Raw genomic sequence first — 19,706 nt, 5'->3', positions numbered from 1 at the left:
TTTTCAACACTTTGATCTTTTCATATTGAGAAGTGCTACTTTCTCATACTTGAAATCTTGAAATGGTTCCACTCCTCTTCTGCCTCCTTCCCCTTCATCACTCCCTCTGTTCTTTCACATCTCGCAGTGCAAACCAACACCTGCCCTTCTGGCACAGCAGTAATTGAGTAGAGCATTATTCAAGAGCATTATACAGGCAACAGTTTTGCTGGCTGATCATTGTGTATGTCGGCCGTATCCTAGGAGATTGGTGCATATCTAATAAGGAGTTTGTTACTCATATTGCAGAGTAGGCACTTTGATGTCGTCCGTGTTGAATTTTCTGTTTTAGCTCAACATCCTCCTAATGAAGCAGAGGGCTTTATGCTGCAGAATTGGTTGCTTATCAACTCTACATCCCACTTGTTAGGAGTTGTTGTTGAGCCTTTAATTGGATATTGGAATAGGGGACACCTTTATGGTTGTCCCCTAACCCTTATAAAGTGGTCAAGATATATTCACAGATGACAGTATTGTTAACATTATCAAAAATTTTACCATCAATATCCGAACTGAGCACTCATTCTTTCCCACTCTCTTGTCATGTTTCTTGATCGTTTTTCTTCCCTGTAAGTGTTTCAACAATTTTTCTGGTGTAGTTTCTGGCACATTTTTTGATTCTGTACAGCAGCCTCACTAACTACAAAAGTAATTAGTTGTAAAATTGATGTTTTGGTAGGATCTGTCACACCTCTGTTCACACCACCAAATCAAAAGCTTACCGATGCGTCTGCCCCCCATCGAGCGGAGAGCAGAAACTCTCGCTGCTATCAAATACATTATCTAATGAAACCCTGCAGAGTAAATACACAGCCAACAATACACGTCCAAGGAAACCTATCTATGTATCATTACTGGGCATTCAACACCTTTCGGTTTAAAGATTTTTTTTCTTCTAATCCTTTTAAATATCAGTACTAGTTACTGAGTGATTTATGTAGAATAAAGCAGGAAAAAAAATCGTTTCAGAACTGTATCTGTCAGAAGTTTGGGTCTGTCGGAGTATGTGGGTACATCAGTGTGGATGAGTGGAAGTTCTGACAGTGAGTTAGAGAACTTCACTCTGCTCGTGGTTCACACCCCTGAGACTGTGACGTCTTTGACACCATGAGGCACTCTGACCAAAATACACCTCCTCTGCAGCACAAGGTGGGGAAAGAGCTTTTTCTGTGTCTGTTGTTGTTGGTGACGTCAAATTATTCCTGTCCATCCTTGAGGATGTCAGGGCTCATCTGCAGAATCAGACATGACAGGACCAAACAGGATCAGCTTGGCCTCTGCAAAATGAGTCCTCTCTAGGTGACAAAACTAACAATAGATCTGAAGCCTCATACACATGGCTGCAAGGCAGAATACCTGCCACCTATTAATTTAAGACTGAATCATGCTCCACTGGGTACATCCATAATTAATCACTGAGCAACTGAATCAACCGTATCAGCCTATAGTAGGCTAAATTTTACATCTCTTTATACATCTCCTCTAATAAATTTAAATAAGTGTTTGTTCAGCTATAACAGCTCCAACAATAAAAGGCTGGCGAATGGAGCATTTGTTTAGAGAAATGATTGTACCTGGTTCCTAATAAGAGACTGTGGAAGACAACACGAGCCTGTTGCAGCTGGGTCTGATCGGCTGTGTTAGGAGGTGGGAAGAGCTGGCAGGTACCAGAGGACAAACACAAGTCAGTAATTATTGCTGGGTGCTGTAAGAAAGGTGCTGTGAGACAGTGAAAGCCGTCACACTGAATACATTCCAACTCCTCAGAGACTAGCTGCTCTTACACGCACTTTCTGATCTGCTCTTCCATAAAGCTTGCACATACAGGTTGTTAAATAAGACCGAGTCATCTTCAGCCATGCTAGCATCTCTGTGAGACTTTGTGCTAAATGCGAACATTTATATGCTAAAATATTAACAGTGACAAAGTTAACATGTCTGTGTTTAGCAGTTAAGTTTACTATATTCACCATCTTATTTGTAGCCTGTTAGCATGCTAACATTTGCTATAAACCAAAGTACTGGACCAAATAAATGGCGCTCAGTGAAAAGTCTGGGGATCATTTAAGTTACCGTTCATCCTGCGGCGATGTCATCCCAGATTGATTATGTATGACATTGCCATTCAGTCATTAATAGTCATGTCAATAAGCAGGCATTGATCTGAATTAACCTAAACGAAGGTTACCTCATCTTTAAACAGTTTTTTTTATGTCAAATGACTGCATGAGGCGAACAAGAACTTTTAAAAAGCAATCAATCAGCTTCCTGGTGTTGAGAGCATAGTATCACCTGCGTATCCCTCACGCTCTCGGTCACTCTAAATCTGAGAGCTTTAGCTGACACAATTGGCGGAGCTATCTTTGTTTGTGTCCTGCTGTTTGCACACACAACCCAGGCAGGAGTGGTATCACAGTGTCCAACAGGAGGCAGAGCCAGTGAGGGCTCTCTCTGCATGAATCACAACTCTCCCGGTTTTTAATCCCTTTTCCTCTCTGATTTCAATTCAAAACAGCCATGACAACAATACACAACCACAGTGATCTGGCTGCTAGCCTGGTAGCAAAAATGCTGAGTGCGAGGAAGATAATAGACATAATTAAAATACATTATGCTCAGTTAAAGGAAAGTGAAAATTCATCTACACTCTGGTTCCCAGTGTGCTCATGAGGCCCATAGCACTGAGATCTCTGCTAGTGCTCCCCTGGGCCAGGAGCTCTCATACCTGAATGAGCAGATTGAGATAAGAACCAGTTATCTTTGCCTCACAGCACTCCACATCCCAGAGGAAGATCACCTCTCTAAGCAGACACAGCAGCCTGGGATTCAATCAAACTAGAATAGCACCATTTACTCTTTGTCTTTCTAACTTCCATCTACAGTCACTTTAAAAGCACAAGTGGACTGAAAAGTCATTAATTGTTAGCAATCACAGAAGAGGGTTTCAAGAAAGAGTGCCAGCTTTGAGAGCTTAAATCCTTTTTCTGCCCAAATGATCTGTAGGTAAGATCTACAGTATTAAAATCCACGCTGCTTGCAGTTTGGTTAGTAGTTCAAACAGGTGGTTTCCATCCTAAAACAACATTGTGAAATGTCTTGTATTCAGTTAGACCAGTGCTTGATTGTGTCATCCAAGGTGCAACAGATACTGAACTGCTCCTTCATACTTTATGCACCTTCAGCTATGATATATAAAAGCCTGGAGTTAAGTATTAAAAAGAGGACCCCACCCGTTTAGTATTGCATTCCTATAACATGGTGGGAGAGAGCTTCATTTCCCACAATGCAAATCAACCGTCCACTCACAGATTTGAGTTGAGGTCACTTCTTTCTATCTCTTTTTTCTCTTTTTTTCATACTCATACCCAACCCATGTCCGTCAAAAACTTCACACAGCTCCCTCTGGAGCCACAAAAGACTTTATACAACTTTTTTTCCACATATATAGTAGTACTCATCACCCAACACCTGTAAACAAACTTTGATGTGTAACATTAAAGTATCTTCTCACCACTCTCTGAAATCCTGAGATCCCTGAGATCCCTTTAAAGAGGACTTGTCCTGAATAGCCAAACAACACCTTAGTAGTATGGTGTTGGGAGTCTAGTTTGTTAATGTTAACCACTGACTGTTGCACAGACACTTACAGCATGGCCAGTCTTCATTATGTACATTTTAAAACAAAGAATCCAGACTAGACTGCTGTGCACAGAAGTCTGAAATGAATTCAAATAAATAAATAAATATCTTGTGTCATATAAGTCTAAAGAATGAAATGACACAGAATATGACAAGCAGCTTAGACCACATGAGTCAAAGCAGCGATGGACGTGAGTGGTCTGATACCAAACTCATGCATGTGAAGTACCACACTAAATCTGTGAAACCCATTACTGTTTTAGCCATGCTTCACCATTAAAGATACATCAATTGATTTTTTGGCCACTTGGGGGATGAAAACACAACATTGATCACCTTATAACGTTACCGATGAACACCTTGGCAAACAGTTTCTTATTCAGACACTGAGTAACAATAGCATTCACTAGTTGTGTTTCTGGACACCTGATGAAATTAAGTCCAATAATCAGTCAATCAAAAGTCTTGTTTTAGTTGTTTTTGGTCCCCACCAATGCCTTAGAAGCTCTTTAGCTGCTAAATGCTCCACTGTATTCATTTTGTAGCCACACATAGACATTTGGTTTGTTGCTAATATAAAAAAATATTGATTTGTGCAGCTCTGCGTGTTTTTTTTAAAATGATTCAGTCTTTGAGCAGATGGAGGATGAACTGGTGTAGGCCCTTTTCATTACACTGGGCTCTCCCAGCATTTGTGTGAAGAGGAGTCAGTTTAGTTTGGCTCTAAACTGAGGATAACAGAGCTCCAGTTGGCACATTTTGAGAACAATATCTTGTGTGGTAGGATGACGGCATTGCGTCTTGTTTTGAAAGGATTTCAAAGGTATACCGCTCTGTCCAGATAAAGACTTTCTATCTGCTCGGTATAGAGCTAAACCAGGGCACTGCCTCATTTTGCAGGGTCACACAAGGAAAGTGTTGGATCAACGTAATCTTTGCTTTGACCTCAAAACTGGCTTCAAGGGGAAACTTAAAATTAGGTTTCTGCAGTTTGGCAAGATTTTTCTTGAAATGAGCTTCCTCTTCCTCTATCATATTTAAACATTATAACAATTGCTAGGGTCTTATTCTCAAAGATTCCCCGTCCTGTTTTCCTTTTAAGCCAGACAATGGCACACTTCCCTTGGAGTTAGAAACACTGGGATGTTTTCTATGGCACAACTGTGTCAGTATCACAATGTGGTGACTCATGTTTATCATCTTCTCTCCTGTTGTGCCTCCTCCTCCTAATATGCAGTGAGAAGAATGTGTGTGTGTGTGTGTGTGTGTGTGTGTGTGTGTGTGTGTGTGTGTGTGTGTGTGTGAGTATCTACAGTATATTAGTGTCCACAATCTATATCTTGAAATTCATGAAATATACTGCAGTTACAGTGATTTCTTCTATACAAATATAACTTCAGAAAAGTCTTATAATACTATTGAGTGTTAAATAATTTGTCTCTTCTGGCAGCACATCAGCTGTGTGTCATCCTCAGACTCAACCTGCAATGCTGCTCTCTATTCAGAGGGACGTGCTGAATGCTGAACAGAGAAGGATCTTGATTTCATTAGCACTGATCAAAGGGTTCACAGTGCATTTCATTGACCAAGTGTGCCTTGACAAAATGGTTGCATAGTGTAACGCAGTGGTTGTAATATCACAGCAACAGATTTGATCCACAATAAGTTGTGTTTCCTAGGAAATGATGCGGCAGTTAAGGCATTACTGATGCAGAACTGAGCCATTATTTGGACCTTGCATTGATCTGAATAATCTGCAGAGGCCTGCACACTCCAGTGTGTGAACTTCATGAACACCCTGTCTTTGCATGGTTACAACTGATCTGGGTACAGCACTCTACAGAAAGCAGGCTTAGAAATATTCATTAATCTATGCTTACAGCCAGCTGTGGTTATCTTTGCACCCAAATTGGTAAGTAGATATCAGGAAAGGAAGATTTTGGGTCATCACTGTGAAATCAATTACACGCTCTGCAGTTGCACTGCGACAACACAGCTCCAAACCTGCGATTTATCAAATACTACGTGCTCTACATCAGTGTTGCTGCAGAACTATTTGTATTTAGCCTCTGCTTCTGCAATCTTGACTATTATACTTCATACACCATACGTTTTACTGTGTCACTGTGAGCTTTTCTATGTGTCAGCTAAACATTTGTTGTATCACAAGTGTTGCACCTCCACAGTCATGAGGAGATGTGGCTGTTTCTATGTTTTCAGTGTCACTGTTGATACAGGCACAGATGGAGGGGATGTGCCCTAAATAAATATGTAAGTAGCCATGCTGGGTTCCTGGTCCTCCTGCTGCTCTCTCTGATGCCATTGATCTAATTGCTCTTTTAAAGCCCAAATGCCTCAACTGAAACATTCCCAGTGTAAGCTAGTCAGCAAAAGAGGCTTCAAGGTTCCTGATTGTGCGCTTCTCACTCTGTGATCATCCCATTCATTTTCAAATCTCCACTCTTCTGCACACAATGACCTTCTTGACAGCCAAAGAAAGAGATACAAACCAACAGCCAAGTCCAATTTATCCATCTTGCAATGTTTATACAGTATCATTCCTCACTCCTAGAGGAACTGGGTGTATTCAAGTCCATAGTGTAAACCTTAACCCTTGATTAAACACTTTAGATTGAATTTGTTTCCCCTGAAAATTTTCCAGAGTTTTATACAATCCACAATATCACCAATGCAGTGTTTGTGTCTTTGCCCATTGAGCCCTAAAATGCCAGATACAACCCATTAAAATTTTGCCAATTACTGTCATGTTCCACTTAACAGTTATTGAGCACAGAAGCGTGAATCATGAACTGTTCACACTGACAAGAGTAACACCAACAAGAATGATTTCTCAGTGTATTTTTAGGGATGATTTATGTGATTCTCTATCCAGGACAGTCGACTAGAGAGTGCAGTCCATGAGGGACTGTGGATGGAACTGAATGGGGTCATCGCCAAGAAAAAAAAAACACACACACACACAAGCAGTGAATGTGCAGATACAGTAGAGTGCTTTTTCTTCTTTCTTGCACTTTCAGTAGAGATACATCATATCAACTTTTTCTGTTTGTACAATTAGGACTTGAGGGTGTAATTCCAGATATCTATATCATTTTTTTATTTTTGAATAATGCTGCGCAATGTCATGCTTAATTTTCCTCAGACCTTTATTTGGCCTCTTAGGAGCACTCATGTTACTTCGTCATCATCATCACAATAATGACCCGTTGGTTAAGGTTAGGGAACAACAACAGTCATGGTAAAAAGAAACCAACGCTGACTGTCAATAGGAAACAAAGGGCAGTTTCTGATGTAAAAGACACATTGTCATGTCTCTCTTCTCTCTGCGGATTTTGTTGCTCTATAATAACATCAACCAGCTTCTTTCTTTGCTTCCCATGTAAAAGTCATAATTACTACAGTCGCTAGAAGGCTGTGGCACTTTGATGTGAAAAATAAAACCTTGTCACAAAGACACAAATATTGTCCTATCCATATGACCAAATGCAGACACCTTTTGGATCCTTGTTTTACACAAAAATCACCTTCCTGATGAACCTACTTCAAGTATTGTAAGTTAAATTACTTACTTACAATAAATCTCACAAGCTATAAATAAAATATACTGTATATTTTCATTATTATTCTTTTAAAAGTTAAAAGACCCTTCTCTGCTCTGACAGAAAACATTTACCCTTCCTTTAGCGAAAAAGAAAAAATACATACCGTAAATGTTCATACAGTCCCTAAATTAAATTAAATTAATACCTGACATAAAATTTCTCTCTTGTGTTTACATGAAACATCATGCATTGTTCTTGCAGGTTGCAAGTCGGTTTTTTTTGTTTGTTTGTTTTTTTTAGCATAAAAAGGGCAATCAAGATTATTGTTTTGATAATGTCACATGCACAATAAAGGATTTCAGGTCTAAATATATTCTACTGCATCTTTATCTCAACATCAAACAGACATTTGATGATGATTGGTATGATTGACATTTGGTGTGAGGACATTTAAAAAAGAAGATAAGACATTGGATTTGAGGTGTTCAAGGCACACTGTTGATGTTGTTGTTGTTGAGTGCTCATTGTTATTAGAGGTTTGGCTCAATCAATGTGATCAGCCATGCACAGCCAGGTGTGTGGAGAAGCTCAGCAAGGCACAGGGACAGGGTTTATAAATAAACTAAATAAAAGACGGTGCCGTCAGTGACCCTTGAGATGTGGCTTTGGAAAGGGTGGAAAGGCAGACGTTTATCCTGAAGAAACTAATAAAGCACTGTCTGTCAGCTGGGAGGTGAGTCAGCCAAGAGTAGCATCATTAGAGAGAAGCAATGCTCTGATCATGTCTCTGAGGGGAGATGACCACCACGCTGCACCACACATCCAGCCCAGACCACCAAGAAACACACAGAGCGAGCAGCCTCACTATACAGGCTGTTCCTGCAGCTCTGCAGCACGTGTAAGCTCTTAAATAGAAAAACACTTATGGTGTTACAGTCAATTGTCATGGTGATAATCTCCAAATAGAAAAAAAAATCATTTATCTTATCAAGCATCTTTTGTCAGATAATGATGTGTTAGCTTGCCAAAGCTGTCATTACACCTCTCTCACACAAATAGTCATCTAGAGACCCTTTACAGAAGGATATTCTTTAACTTTTCAAACGTGACAGTTGGCGAATAACCTGCTGTGCTTCAGTAGTCCAACATTATTGTTTCCTGAAATAGAAAATACAACATATCATTAATCATCATCGATCAAGTCCATGCACACTTCCATGGACCATCACATGAATTCAAGGTTTCTTGAGTAGTTTTTAATCATTGTAAATGTGATAAATGTACAATAGATATGTAGCTACAACCAGCATCTGGTTACCTTAGTTTAGCATATAGATTGGAATAGGGGGGGAACAGCTAGCCAGGCTCTGTCCACAGCTAAGACAAGACAAAATACCAAGCAGCACATCTAGAGCAATTAACTGTGTTTAATCCCTGCGAAAAATGGCTAGCTGTTTCCCCCTGCTTCCATTATTGATGCTAAACTAAGCTAATCACCTGCTAGCTCTAGCTTAGCGTGACCAGATGTCCTTGTTTTCGATGGCCTATTTTCAGCGATGGGCCTGTTTTGGCCAACAGAGGGGAGTGGCTGATAGCTACAGCAGCTTCACAAATAAATCTAAAACCATCAAAATAGAGTTACCCAGTCAGATTTCTCTTTTTTTGTTTTTGCCAGCTAACAGTCATTGGTTGGGAGTTCATAACTGGGCAGTAAACAACTAAAACAAACAAAACAAAATATTGTTTTCATGTTGGAAGAAGTGAAGGAAGAGAAACTGGACTGATGGAAAAGATTTAGTAGACCGGACAATGCAGGAGCTGACTGTTTCCGTAAGATGGCAGTAATGCATTTACTTGGATGCCAGCTGACATTTAACATCATTGAAGAAGAAGAAGAAGAAGAAGAAGAAGAAGAAGAAGAAGAAGAAGAAGAAGAAGAAGAAGAAGGTGCAATGGACTTCACAGGACAATATTCACAACTCGGAATACTTTTATGATAAACTCATTCAAAGTTTTTGATCCACGGACTTTTATGGACTAAAGGAATATTAATAATTGAGGGAAAGAGAGACAATCGAACTTCGCGACCCAAGGTGGGGAGCCACCACAGTTCTGCTGCCTTGTTGGTTTATGATGCCGTAAAATTGAATTACTCATACTTTTGTACTCATGGTTTTTGTAAAATGAACTGAACAGTTGAATTGTGGAGAATCTATCCGAGCTAAAGTTGTGTAACATGTATATATTGACAAAAAATTAAATATCCATGTCTTTATGCTTGTTGCTATGCTGCTTTGCACAAGCTGTAAACTGGTCGCCAGGGACCAGGTGGGTTTTAAGAGGGCTCAGCCTCCTCAGTTGTATTTTCTGTTCCCTCTGTTTAGACTTCATGTAGAAAAATAGCAAAAACAACCAAATTCTTGGCTGAGACACATTGGTCGTGAGTCAGGACCACAATGAGAAGCACATTCTCTGCTTGGGTAGTGACAGTGAGGGAGAACAGGAAGGTTTCCTTCTATCTCATACAAGTTAAAAGTCTAGCCTGTAATATTTATCTCCAATAGATTTGCACTGACTTGAGTCTGAACAGTTGGCAACCCTACTAATTTTATCAATTTGTCTTCACCATAATTTATTACAGTACAACAGTTACCATGGTCAAAATACATGAAACTGGACTGTCCCCTTTTTTATTTTATAAATAAAATCATTGGGTATTTTAAGGATACACTGACCGCCAAACTGGAAATGTCCCCAGTTTTCCTTTCAGAAATCAAAATCAAATCAATAGCAAAAAGCATGCATGTGTTTAAAATGCTCATGTGTCTTCAAGCTTCTTGACAAGGCATAAGGTTTTAACAATGGTGACATTTCTTACACAAGACATAGACTATGGACCTGGTTTCAAGTCTGCATACAGTATAGTCACTCTTTTGCTGTGCAAGAGTGCAGTTTCTTCCAAATCCCAGGCATTTCCCAGCTGTGTTCAAGTGCTGATACATATTTCAGAGCTGATGAAAGTCAGAAAAGCCGCATGCTACTGCAGATATCAGGTACAAAGACAAAACAGGAGTATTCAGGACGTGAGGATCTACTTTAGGTGTATGTGTATGTGAAGGGAGGGAGGTCAAGCAGGAAAAAATACAGTCTATGGTCATGTGTCATGCTCTTGATGAACTGTATCAGACTTGAACTTCTGAAGAAGATGTATTTCGTCTTTTAGACATGGTAGAAGATGCTGGGATTTGCACTGTTTATATTTACAGGCTGATTAATGTTTGAAGGGCGGGATGAGGTGATCCAGTCTCTTCCCACATAGCTACTTCAGACTCAAATATGATATCTAATGATGAGACTCTTGTTGGAGTTACAAGTGGCATCATTCAGATCAATTTGTTTTTTGATAAAATAAGGCACACAGTTCCATTCACTCGGGTTGTTTCACCCTGGCCTGCACAGGGAAAAAGGTTTCTGTGAATATGAAGATTTACAGCACTGTAGAGTTTTAGGTAAAACATACCGGTAGATTTTTTTTTTGCTTGACGTGGTTTTTAATGCTTTGTACAATAATTGAACTACTTAGGATATTTTTCCAACAAGTCTTCCAATTCAAATGACCTATAGGTCGCTTGTCCCTACCCTCAGATACAATCTATAGGAACGTACTAGCGGCAGGTCGTCATCATGATAACAATAATAAACATGTGGTTAACGTTATGAAACAGTCATGGATAAAAGAAACAACATTGACTATTGGTTTCTACAGAAAACTATCTGTGGTCTCCTGTCCTGTGTTTTGTTTAACCATCCATCCATCCCAACCTCATCCAAACATGGACTTTGTTGCTCTTCATCTAAATTCCTCCTTTGGTCTCTTACTATTATTCGTCATAATTAAGTTGGCCACTAGAGGGTTGCAATGGGACTCAATAAGTTGTGTTTACAGATGACCTATGGGTTCCTTTTTTTTTTCTCTGATCTTCTTGTGCTGCTGTCACACTGTGACACATTTCAGCATTCACCATTATCCCATAATCAGTACTTATATCCACAATTACATTGTCTTCCTTTAAATTTATGAATTGCAATTTGCTCATTATTAGTGACCCACACCTTTGTAACACTGCTGAAATAAATGACATTTGTGTCACTTGTTTCTGGGTTGAAACTGTGTGTTACAGCTTGAAAAAGCTTTTAAGCTAATTGTGCCTATTTTCCCTCTGTCTTTACATTTTGATGGGCATAGACAATTTGTTCACCTGCTCTGTTTATGTCATATGCAGTTGAAAAGGTCAATTGATTCATGCTTTTGGTTTGTGAAAGGTCAATAAGGTGAATAGCAAAGGCCATGTCCTGGAGAGCAGGCTCTCTGGTCCCTTACCCTCACTTAGAGTGTCCAATAAAACACAATAGAGTGAAGGTTAAAAAAAATCTAGATAGCTAATGGGAGGAAACCTAAAATAGCTGCCCTCAGTGTTGCATGTGTGGTGGCTCATCTTTGGGTGTGAATTTGCCTTCCTTGCCTTGCTATATAGTTTACTAGTCGGTGGCGAACATGCTTATGAAATAGGAACATTTGGCAAAAATATACTCATTTTTGGCAGCACATCTCTTATTAGCACTTTGCCATACTTCCTGTCAACCATGACACATAGAGGCATGAAGATGTCACTTGCAGACTCCTCACGAGCCACCTTCCCAGGTCTTGTCAGCATCCTTTGGCACATGAAAGAGGAAAAATGCAAACGCAGTGTCACAGAGCAGCTGGGAACCACTCAGGATCTGCAAAACTCAATTTGTTGGAGGGAAATAATTTTAATGAGCTACAGAATTTAATATGGAATAACACAAGTTTTCAGTGATGATACAACTGAATGAATTCATTGGTTAACTTCTGGTCTCATGTGTATCTACATCACTATTTGCGTGTGATGTACACAAAGGAAAAGCATCATGGATCGACCCTGTTTTTTTTCTCTTTGAAATTGTTGTTGTAGAGCCCCATCCCTGCAGCCTTATCTTCGGTGTCATGAATGCCACTTGTGAGTATGACTCTGACGTCAGATTTCACAGCAATTAGTGTCAGCAATCGCTTTGCTGCGTGTCAAGCCATAGTAACTGCTGAGCTCCATACCAAGCGCATGGATGCAAACTAGTCCCAACAGGCACAGTGTAGCTCTCCAAAAATTAATTGCTGGGTTCCTTCTCTGGGTGTCCTGAACCCACCCAGGGATTGTTTCAATGGGACCTGTCATTCAGCCTGTCCCCTGTGGTTGGCTGATGTACGGGTGATGCAGGTCTGAAAAGACTGGTTTTGTGGCACAGCGTCTGAGGCAGCGGATGCCTGGGTAAACACTTAGCACATGGCAACAGATAATGCTTGGGAGCTCCAAGCATCAGTGGGTGGCATGCTGTTAGCTTGAGATGATGGGGATGTGTTACCTACTCAGTTTAAGGTGTGCTTCATCTCTCACCTCTTTTCCTTTTCCTCCTTTAAAAAAATTATGAGCAGGCCATTTTTCATCTCCTGAATATCCTGGACATAATCATATCTCATTAACTGTTCTATATTTTGACCAGTGTGGAGCTGCCATCCATTCAGAGGGACCTCATGTGTCACGATGTGGCCACAGCTGATCTGGGGGCCGTGTCAAAATAAATTAGCAGCAGATATTAATAGAACGCAGAGATCGTATCACAAAATTATAGCCAAACATATGATGATACGCAGTGCCCTTTCTGCTTCCCAGAGATGCACACCAACCCGTCTTCCTTCGCCTCTGTCTTTTTATTGTGTCGTCATGGAGATGAGTTTTCGTCTTTGTGTCTAATTAAAGAGAGAGCTTTAGATGTATTAACTATCTCAGATCACAGAATACTTCCAATACCTTCACTGGTGTGTCGTCATCAAACGGTCTTTAATTAGAAACATGCACATGCAGCCACAAACTACATACAGAGTACACGTGGATAGAAACAAATGGAATCAGAAACAGAGACAGTTGTCCCACATTGTGATTCATAGAAACTGTTATTATTCTTGATTGACTGGTGCTTTGAGAGAAGATTCTTCAAGATCAACTCTTTCACAAATAAACTCAGTGTGACCTTTGCTGACAGACACCAGGGTTTCAGTAAACAAGTTTGTTTTTAGAAAGACACAACTCCGGATGTGAGAAAATCACAAATTTATCCCAGAGCGTATCAGCAATCAAAAATCAAGTCCTTAATTAAAACACATAGTTTCCATAGTTACCAGGAGAATAGGAAAGAATGAGCCAAAGCTCTTCAGTTTCAACATGAGTTTTCACGTCATGTTTTCCATGGTTCCTATTACAAGGAGCATATGTTTAGGAATCAGCATAACCTTTTCAAAGTTGAACTCATTCCCTAATTTTTTTTTAATACCTCGGAGTACCTCTTTACTGGGATATTTGGTAACAATTTGGGGTGACTGAACAGTCCAGGGTGCCACGAGAGAAGAAGGCTCTTGGTCAAAGATGAGAGAAATCCTGTTATTGTTATGCAAATATAAACTCAGTTATAAACACAGTCATAATTGCCTACAAACTACAATAAACAGTGGCTTCATAATGGAAGCACAGCCAAAAGAAAGACTTCAAAGCAGCATCCTTGTTTTGTGTCACCACATTATCTTTAAATAAATTGAGGCATCTTTGTTTGTCCTATTAGAAGAGGTATTACACTTTAATCTTTTACTTCACTGGAGTTCATTTTTGAGCTTCACTTACTCACAAACAGTATTGCACCTAATCCTCGGAAAAATACTGCCCAGTAATTATTTTTGTTTTTTTTCTCCATGCTGCACACGATATCCCACTGGCCTTAGTGTAAAGAAGAACTATTCTTAGAAAATTTAACAAGCTATTTCTTGCCCATCAAGTCATAACGGAGTGTTCCTTCAAAGCTTTGACTAACAAATCAGGTAGGAAGAAGCTGGAGGGTCCTTTACTTGACAGGTGAGGATGCTTGAAGCACAGGTTAATAATCAAGTCAGCCCGGATCCATGGATCAGCTTCAGGTGACATTGGCTGACCTTTCACATTCAACATGGTTGATGGTCTTTGGATTAGATTTGGTTGATCTAAGTTGATTGCATTTGCTCCTCTTAGGGATGTCATTATAGGAGCTTTGGGTGTATCATTGGTGTGTCCTGCATGTCTAACATCCTCTCCCCCTGTTTGTGACAACCAGTGAGCTGCTCTGCAAAAGTAGTGAAACAATACCCTCTTGTGTTGTATGATGCAGCTGCACTCTCTCTCTCTCTCTCTCTCTCTCTCTCTCTCATAATCTAGAGATTTCTGCGGAATATTTTTTATTTTTTAACTACCATTAATTCCAGTAATGTTCCTATAATTCTTTTAATATTTCTATTGTTATTTTTTACACTGACAAATACATTAAATCACATCATAAAGAAAGACAAGAAATTGTTTGACTGATATATTTTCTATGACTTAGGAAAGACTATTGTCATCGAGCTGACTGAGGGGTTAATATTTATATCTGTGTCTCACATGCAGAGCAAATTAGTTAACAATGTGATACAGAATCATCCCTCATGTTTAGCTAGTATTGTTAACACACTATTGACCGATTATCCCTAAAATATTCATTAGGATGCCCTGAAGACAGCAGGACTTCTTCAGTCAGACATTATGTATAAATACGTGCAGTTAGATGAATTAGATGTTTTATTGTTACTGTCAGAGCATATGGAGTCACACAGTGATGTTTAGAGAAAAGTTCTACTTCATCCTTTAATCCTGAATATTTGAGGTTAATGGTACATGTGCACATAACAGATATGAAATCTCAGTCTTTGCTCCATGAGAGAAAACAACCCTGATGATCATATCAAGTCTGATAAAACTGGGTGGTTTGACAACACGCCTCCACATACTTCCACGAGCCCTGATGGTAGTTTTCATGTGGAAAGGAAGATTGTGCAAATTGTCAAATTTTTTCTTGAATTAAAAAGGCTGTCTAAAAAATGGACAAGAACAATCAGTTAATCAAAAAACAAAAAATGAATGCTACTACTATACCCATACCAATATTTTTGTCAACTTTGACAAGTGCGCATGTGAATAGCTTCTGTCAGGTGAAAAAAACGCTGAAATGCCAACAGTTGTGCTTTTGGCCTGACAGTTATATGATTTGAGTCGTGCTGATTTTAAAATGATCTGATATCCTTAAAAATGTTGCAAAAAACATACAGTGTGAAATAATTTGACAGAAATTAAAACACAAATTTCACCAAATATTGGATGTATGAGATTTTCAGCAAACAACAATGATATAGGCTACTACTGGCAAGAGAGTAAAAGAGAGCCAGACAAATTTAGAATCACTGAAGTAATAGCTTTTGTCATATTTTTGGGAAGGTTAATACCTGGATGACCTTATGACCCAGTCACTGGTTCATATAATAAAGTTTCTGTTTTTCCCAAGTGGCACCATATTATGTCCAGTTATCAGTGATGGAAAGTGTCAGACACATACCCTTATCAGTTCTCCGTCCAACAAACATTTGATAGATAGCTGGGCTGGAAAAGTGATAAGGAGATGTGCTCGACAACATTATAACCTGAACAGCATTTTCTAATAAAGCAATAGAGAGAAATGTATAATAACATAAAAAACAATGAAAAGCAACAGCAGCTCATAACCTAACTTTAGCAAAGGTCATAGAAAAATGAAAACATATATTTTTTAAAAAGTCTCACTTAGTCTTCATATCATCACCACAAAATGTTCGTCCAAAACATTTATGAAAGGTTTTTGTCCACAATTTAATGCTGATAAGCACAAACGTCCTCAGAGGAAGCTCTTCGCTGCATCACTTCATCGCTTCATCATCAGAACCGAAACGCCGTCCAGCTGCAGCCTTTGTCCACTCATGTTAGCACAGCTCAGAGTCCATCTAGCATTCATCTGCATTCAACAGGCAAAGTAAGTTTGAGCACACATCCCATGAGCAGTTTTATGCCACTCTGGCCCCACCTCATCCTGCTTTCCTGCCCTGTCTCTTACTGGTCGAAAATGAATGCTCAGATTATCTTTTCACTGTCTGGTCTGTGCTTTGTCAGTCATTGTTACTGACTTTGTCCCAGGAAAAGAAGAGAATAGTCATAACTTTGCCACAAAACTGTTACAAAGTGCTTTGTAGTAAAAAACGAGAGGGCCGAAAAAACAGGGATAAAACTGTAACAGTAACAAATTATTTTTCAATCATAAAAAAATAACTGAAATGCAAAATAAATACAAATTGTAAAGGATATAATGAGATGATTCTATCATTCGAAACAAATTATAATTTGTAAAGGAAAAGCTATAAAAGATGATTTACATAAATATATATATATATATATATATATATATATTCATATATTTATTTTTTTTACACGTTACAGCTACATTTTATTGTAGAGGTAGTCACTTTATAATGTGAATCTGCGTATCTACACATCAGTAACTCATAAATCCTAACATGGCAGTGTCCTAATTTCATAATTGTTCACCAATTTTCAATGATAATTCTGTAAATTAGGTTGAACTATTATTAGAAATGAATATTAGGGAGTTTGAGTTGATTTAATTTTCCAGAAATTTAAGTTTAACCTCAAATTGCTGTACAAAGGAATGAATAATAAACTATGTTCATCATTTAAAAAGCTGAAACTTTACTACTTTAACTTTAAAGTTTGCTCGTCACCTTTCATTGCAACAGTCTTTAAAATCAGGATCAGTGAGGATGAACTAACAAATATGTGACATGCTCTGACCCCTTCTGTGTGTTATCTATAGTCACTCCTGGGCATGCAGTTGGCAGAGGAAGGACAGCAGACGTCTCTGTATGCTTTGGTGCTGGTTATCTCTGCCTAGTTCCTCCCCTCGGTGTGAAAAGTCCCGCGCAAATTAAACACGGCTGGCTCGCTTTCTGATCCAGTTCCGGATTTCTTCTCCACACCAGCCGCCAACAGCAGTCACACGGATGAGGGGAGATCTGCCAAGCATCTCCTCTGCAGTGCTCTGCTCTCCTCTGGGATTAGCTGCGCTGCATTCCCACCGTCAGCAGCACCGGGGCCATTACACACACACACACACACACACACACACACACACACACACACACACACACACAGTTCAGTGTAGGGAGGGGCAGGGGTCGTCTATACAAACAATCACACACACATAAATTCCTTTTCTTTCTCTTCTCTGTCTTTCTGTCTCCCACAGACTCACATCAGTCTGGTTTTACCCCTGTTTCCTCTCTAACTCTCCAGCTTCTCTCTCTCTCTCTCTCTCTCTCTCTCACACACACACACACAGCAACAACCTCTCTAGTTTGTACACCTAGATGCAGATGCACTTCCTCCCAGGGACAGGGTGATGCTGTAGGCTGATAAAAAGTTTTTAAAGGTTGTGGTTTTGTTGCGTTGTCCCTGCACTGACAGGACCCAGTCCCCTTGTCTCATCAGCCCTGGGGACGATGGATCAGATTGTATGAACAAGAGGTCAGCGCACACATCATCGCATAATGCTGGAAGCCTGCAGCACTACATTGCAATGCAATCAAACTACACAAAACCACGGCTTATTTTGTGAGAAGAGAATTGCAAATATATGTAGCCATAATATATAGAGAAAGAGAGCTGCAAAAATTAATCTCTGCACTGAGTATATGTAATTTTTTTTTTTCTACATCATATTCATAGGCAGAGACCAGAAGTTCCCTGATTCTCACCACATTTGGTGAAATAAACTAGCTTTCTCTTCCTTCTTTTATGCTTCCATGTCCAATCTTCCCTGTCTCTTCCTCAGCCGGTCTAAAGACAGTTGCATCCCAACAGAGGGCTGGCCCCTGGTGTGACCTAGGACCCCTGGCTGCATCCTCCTGGGTCATGATTGTCAGTCGTGAAATAACGATAGATGATTAGCCTAAGACAGAGGGGGATTTCCACTACGCTATTTTGTCTGCAAACAAAAGAGGCACTCAATTTAGTGGAGGCTTGATTAGGCTTTTCCTGGGGAGACCAGGTAATTCCCACTAATGACGCCCTGAGAGAGAGAAAGCAGGAGGAGCTCGGGGGTTGACTTACTGCAGGATGATGCAGCCATGCATGTGGGAAAATGGTGAAACAAGCTGGCTTTCAACATCATGGAGCACAGAAACAGCTGATCAGTGCTGCAGTGAATCAAAAAGTGCCAGTCTTACATTTCATTTTTGCAAGAAACAAGCAGGCTCGTCTTGCTTACATGAAATCCAACATACCACCACTCTGCGAATAGTCCTGCGGCATTGCTTGATGCTCCAAAATACAGTACAGTGCACATCACTGGCTCAAATTAGTCTCCAGCAGAGGGCACCATAGATTCTTTCTATTTATAGAAGTTGACTAAGATTTCTAAAGGGGATTAGAGGCTTCCTGAGGTTGCCTTGCTCTGTTTTCAGAGAAAAAATGTCTATTTTCTCTGACTGAGCACTAACAGGAGACTGCACAGCAGCCAGTATTATCAGTATTAAGCAAAAGTAGTAATTGCAATATTTTCAACACTATATTTGTGGATGGATTTTCCCATGCCTTTTGTGCCATGGGTATTTATGCACCTTGCACCAACAGTAGCAATATTTTGTGCTTAATCTGTTGTTTTTAAAGGCTGTCACTGAGATGCTGTTAAATGCAAAAGATTCTGATAAGACTGCAGTATTGAACGTCTTCGATTTGTTTATGTGCCATGCAAGGCGCTGGCATCTAATACACATATCTCACATCCCTGAGAAGACTTTTGCCTAAACCATTTTTGGCAGCACTAAACTTGACTCAGTTGCTATGGACACAGATGATGTTTTCTTTTGCTTTTTTTCCACCTTTTTTTTCTATCTGTGTCCATGACAACAAAATGGCTGTTACAGGAAATTGTATGCATTATAAGACTCCAGAAAGAGAGGAGTGGTAATGTCTTCATTAGTAATGGCAAGTTAACACAGGTGAAAATACAATTTGGTAATATTTCTGTTGTTTATTATTTAGACAACTGCAGAGTCCCCAGCATATGGAACCCTTTATACCATCTACTAGTAACTACTATTGTTTTGCAGTCTTTCTTAAATGCATCAAAAGCATCATTTTAAACCCGCTATGAGAGCATTTTCCTTTCTGAATTAGGCATCTATATTCTGGAAGATTAAAGACAGGTTACAGATGTTTGAGGCAATTTGATCCAGAGCTTTACAGATGTTGGTCAAATTAGAAACATATAGATATGTATGCACTGATAAACTGACTCCTCTCATAGTGAGTGGATTTCAGCTGAAGCCTGAGGGCAGGATGAAGGCGGATGGAAGTAGGAGGGGTACGGTGGGATATCCCTGATGATGGTCTGTTGCTGTTGGTGTTTTTTATTTGTTTGTTTTGTAAAGCCTGACCAATGAAAATG

Source organism: Seriola dumerili, unplaced genomic scaffold (assembly GCF_002260705.1).
Source record: "Seriola dumerili isolate Sdu_G_001 unplaced genomic scaffold, Sdu_1.0 BDQW01000219.1, whole genome shotgun sequence".
Classification (NCBI taxonomy): domain Eukaryota; kingdom Metazoa; phylum Chordata; class Actinopteri; order Carangiformes; family Carangidae; genus Seriola; species Seriola dumerili.
Note: the sequence above shows the minus strand (reverse complement) of the source record.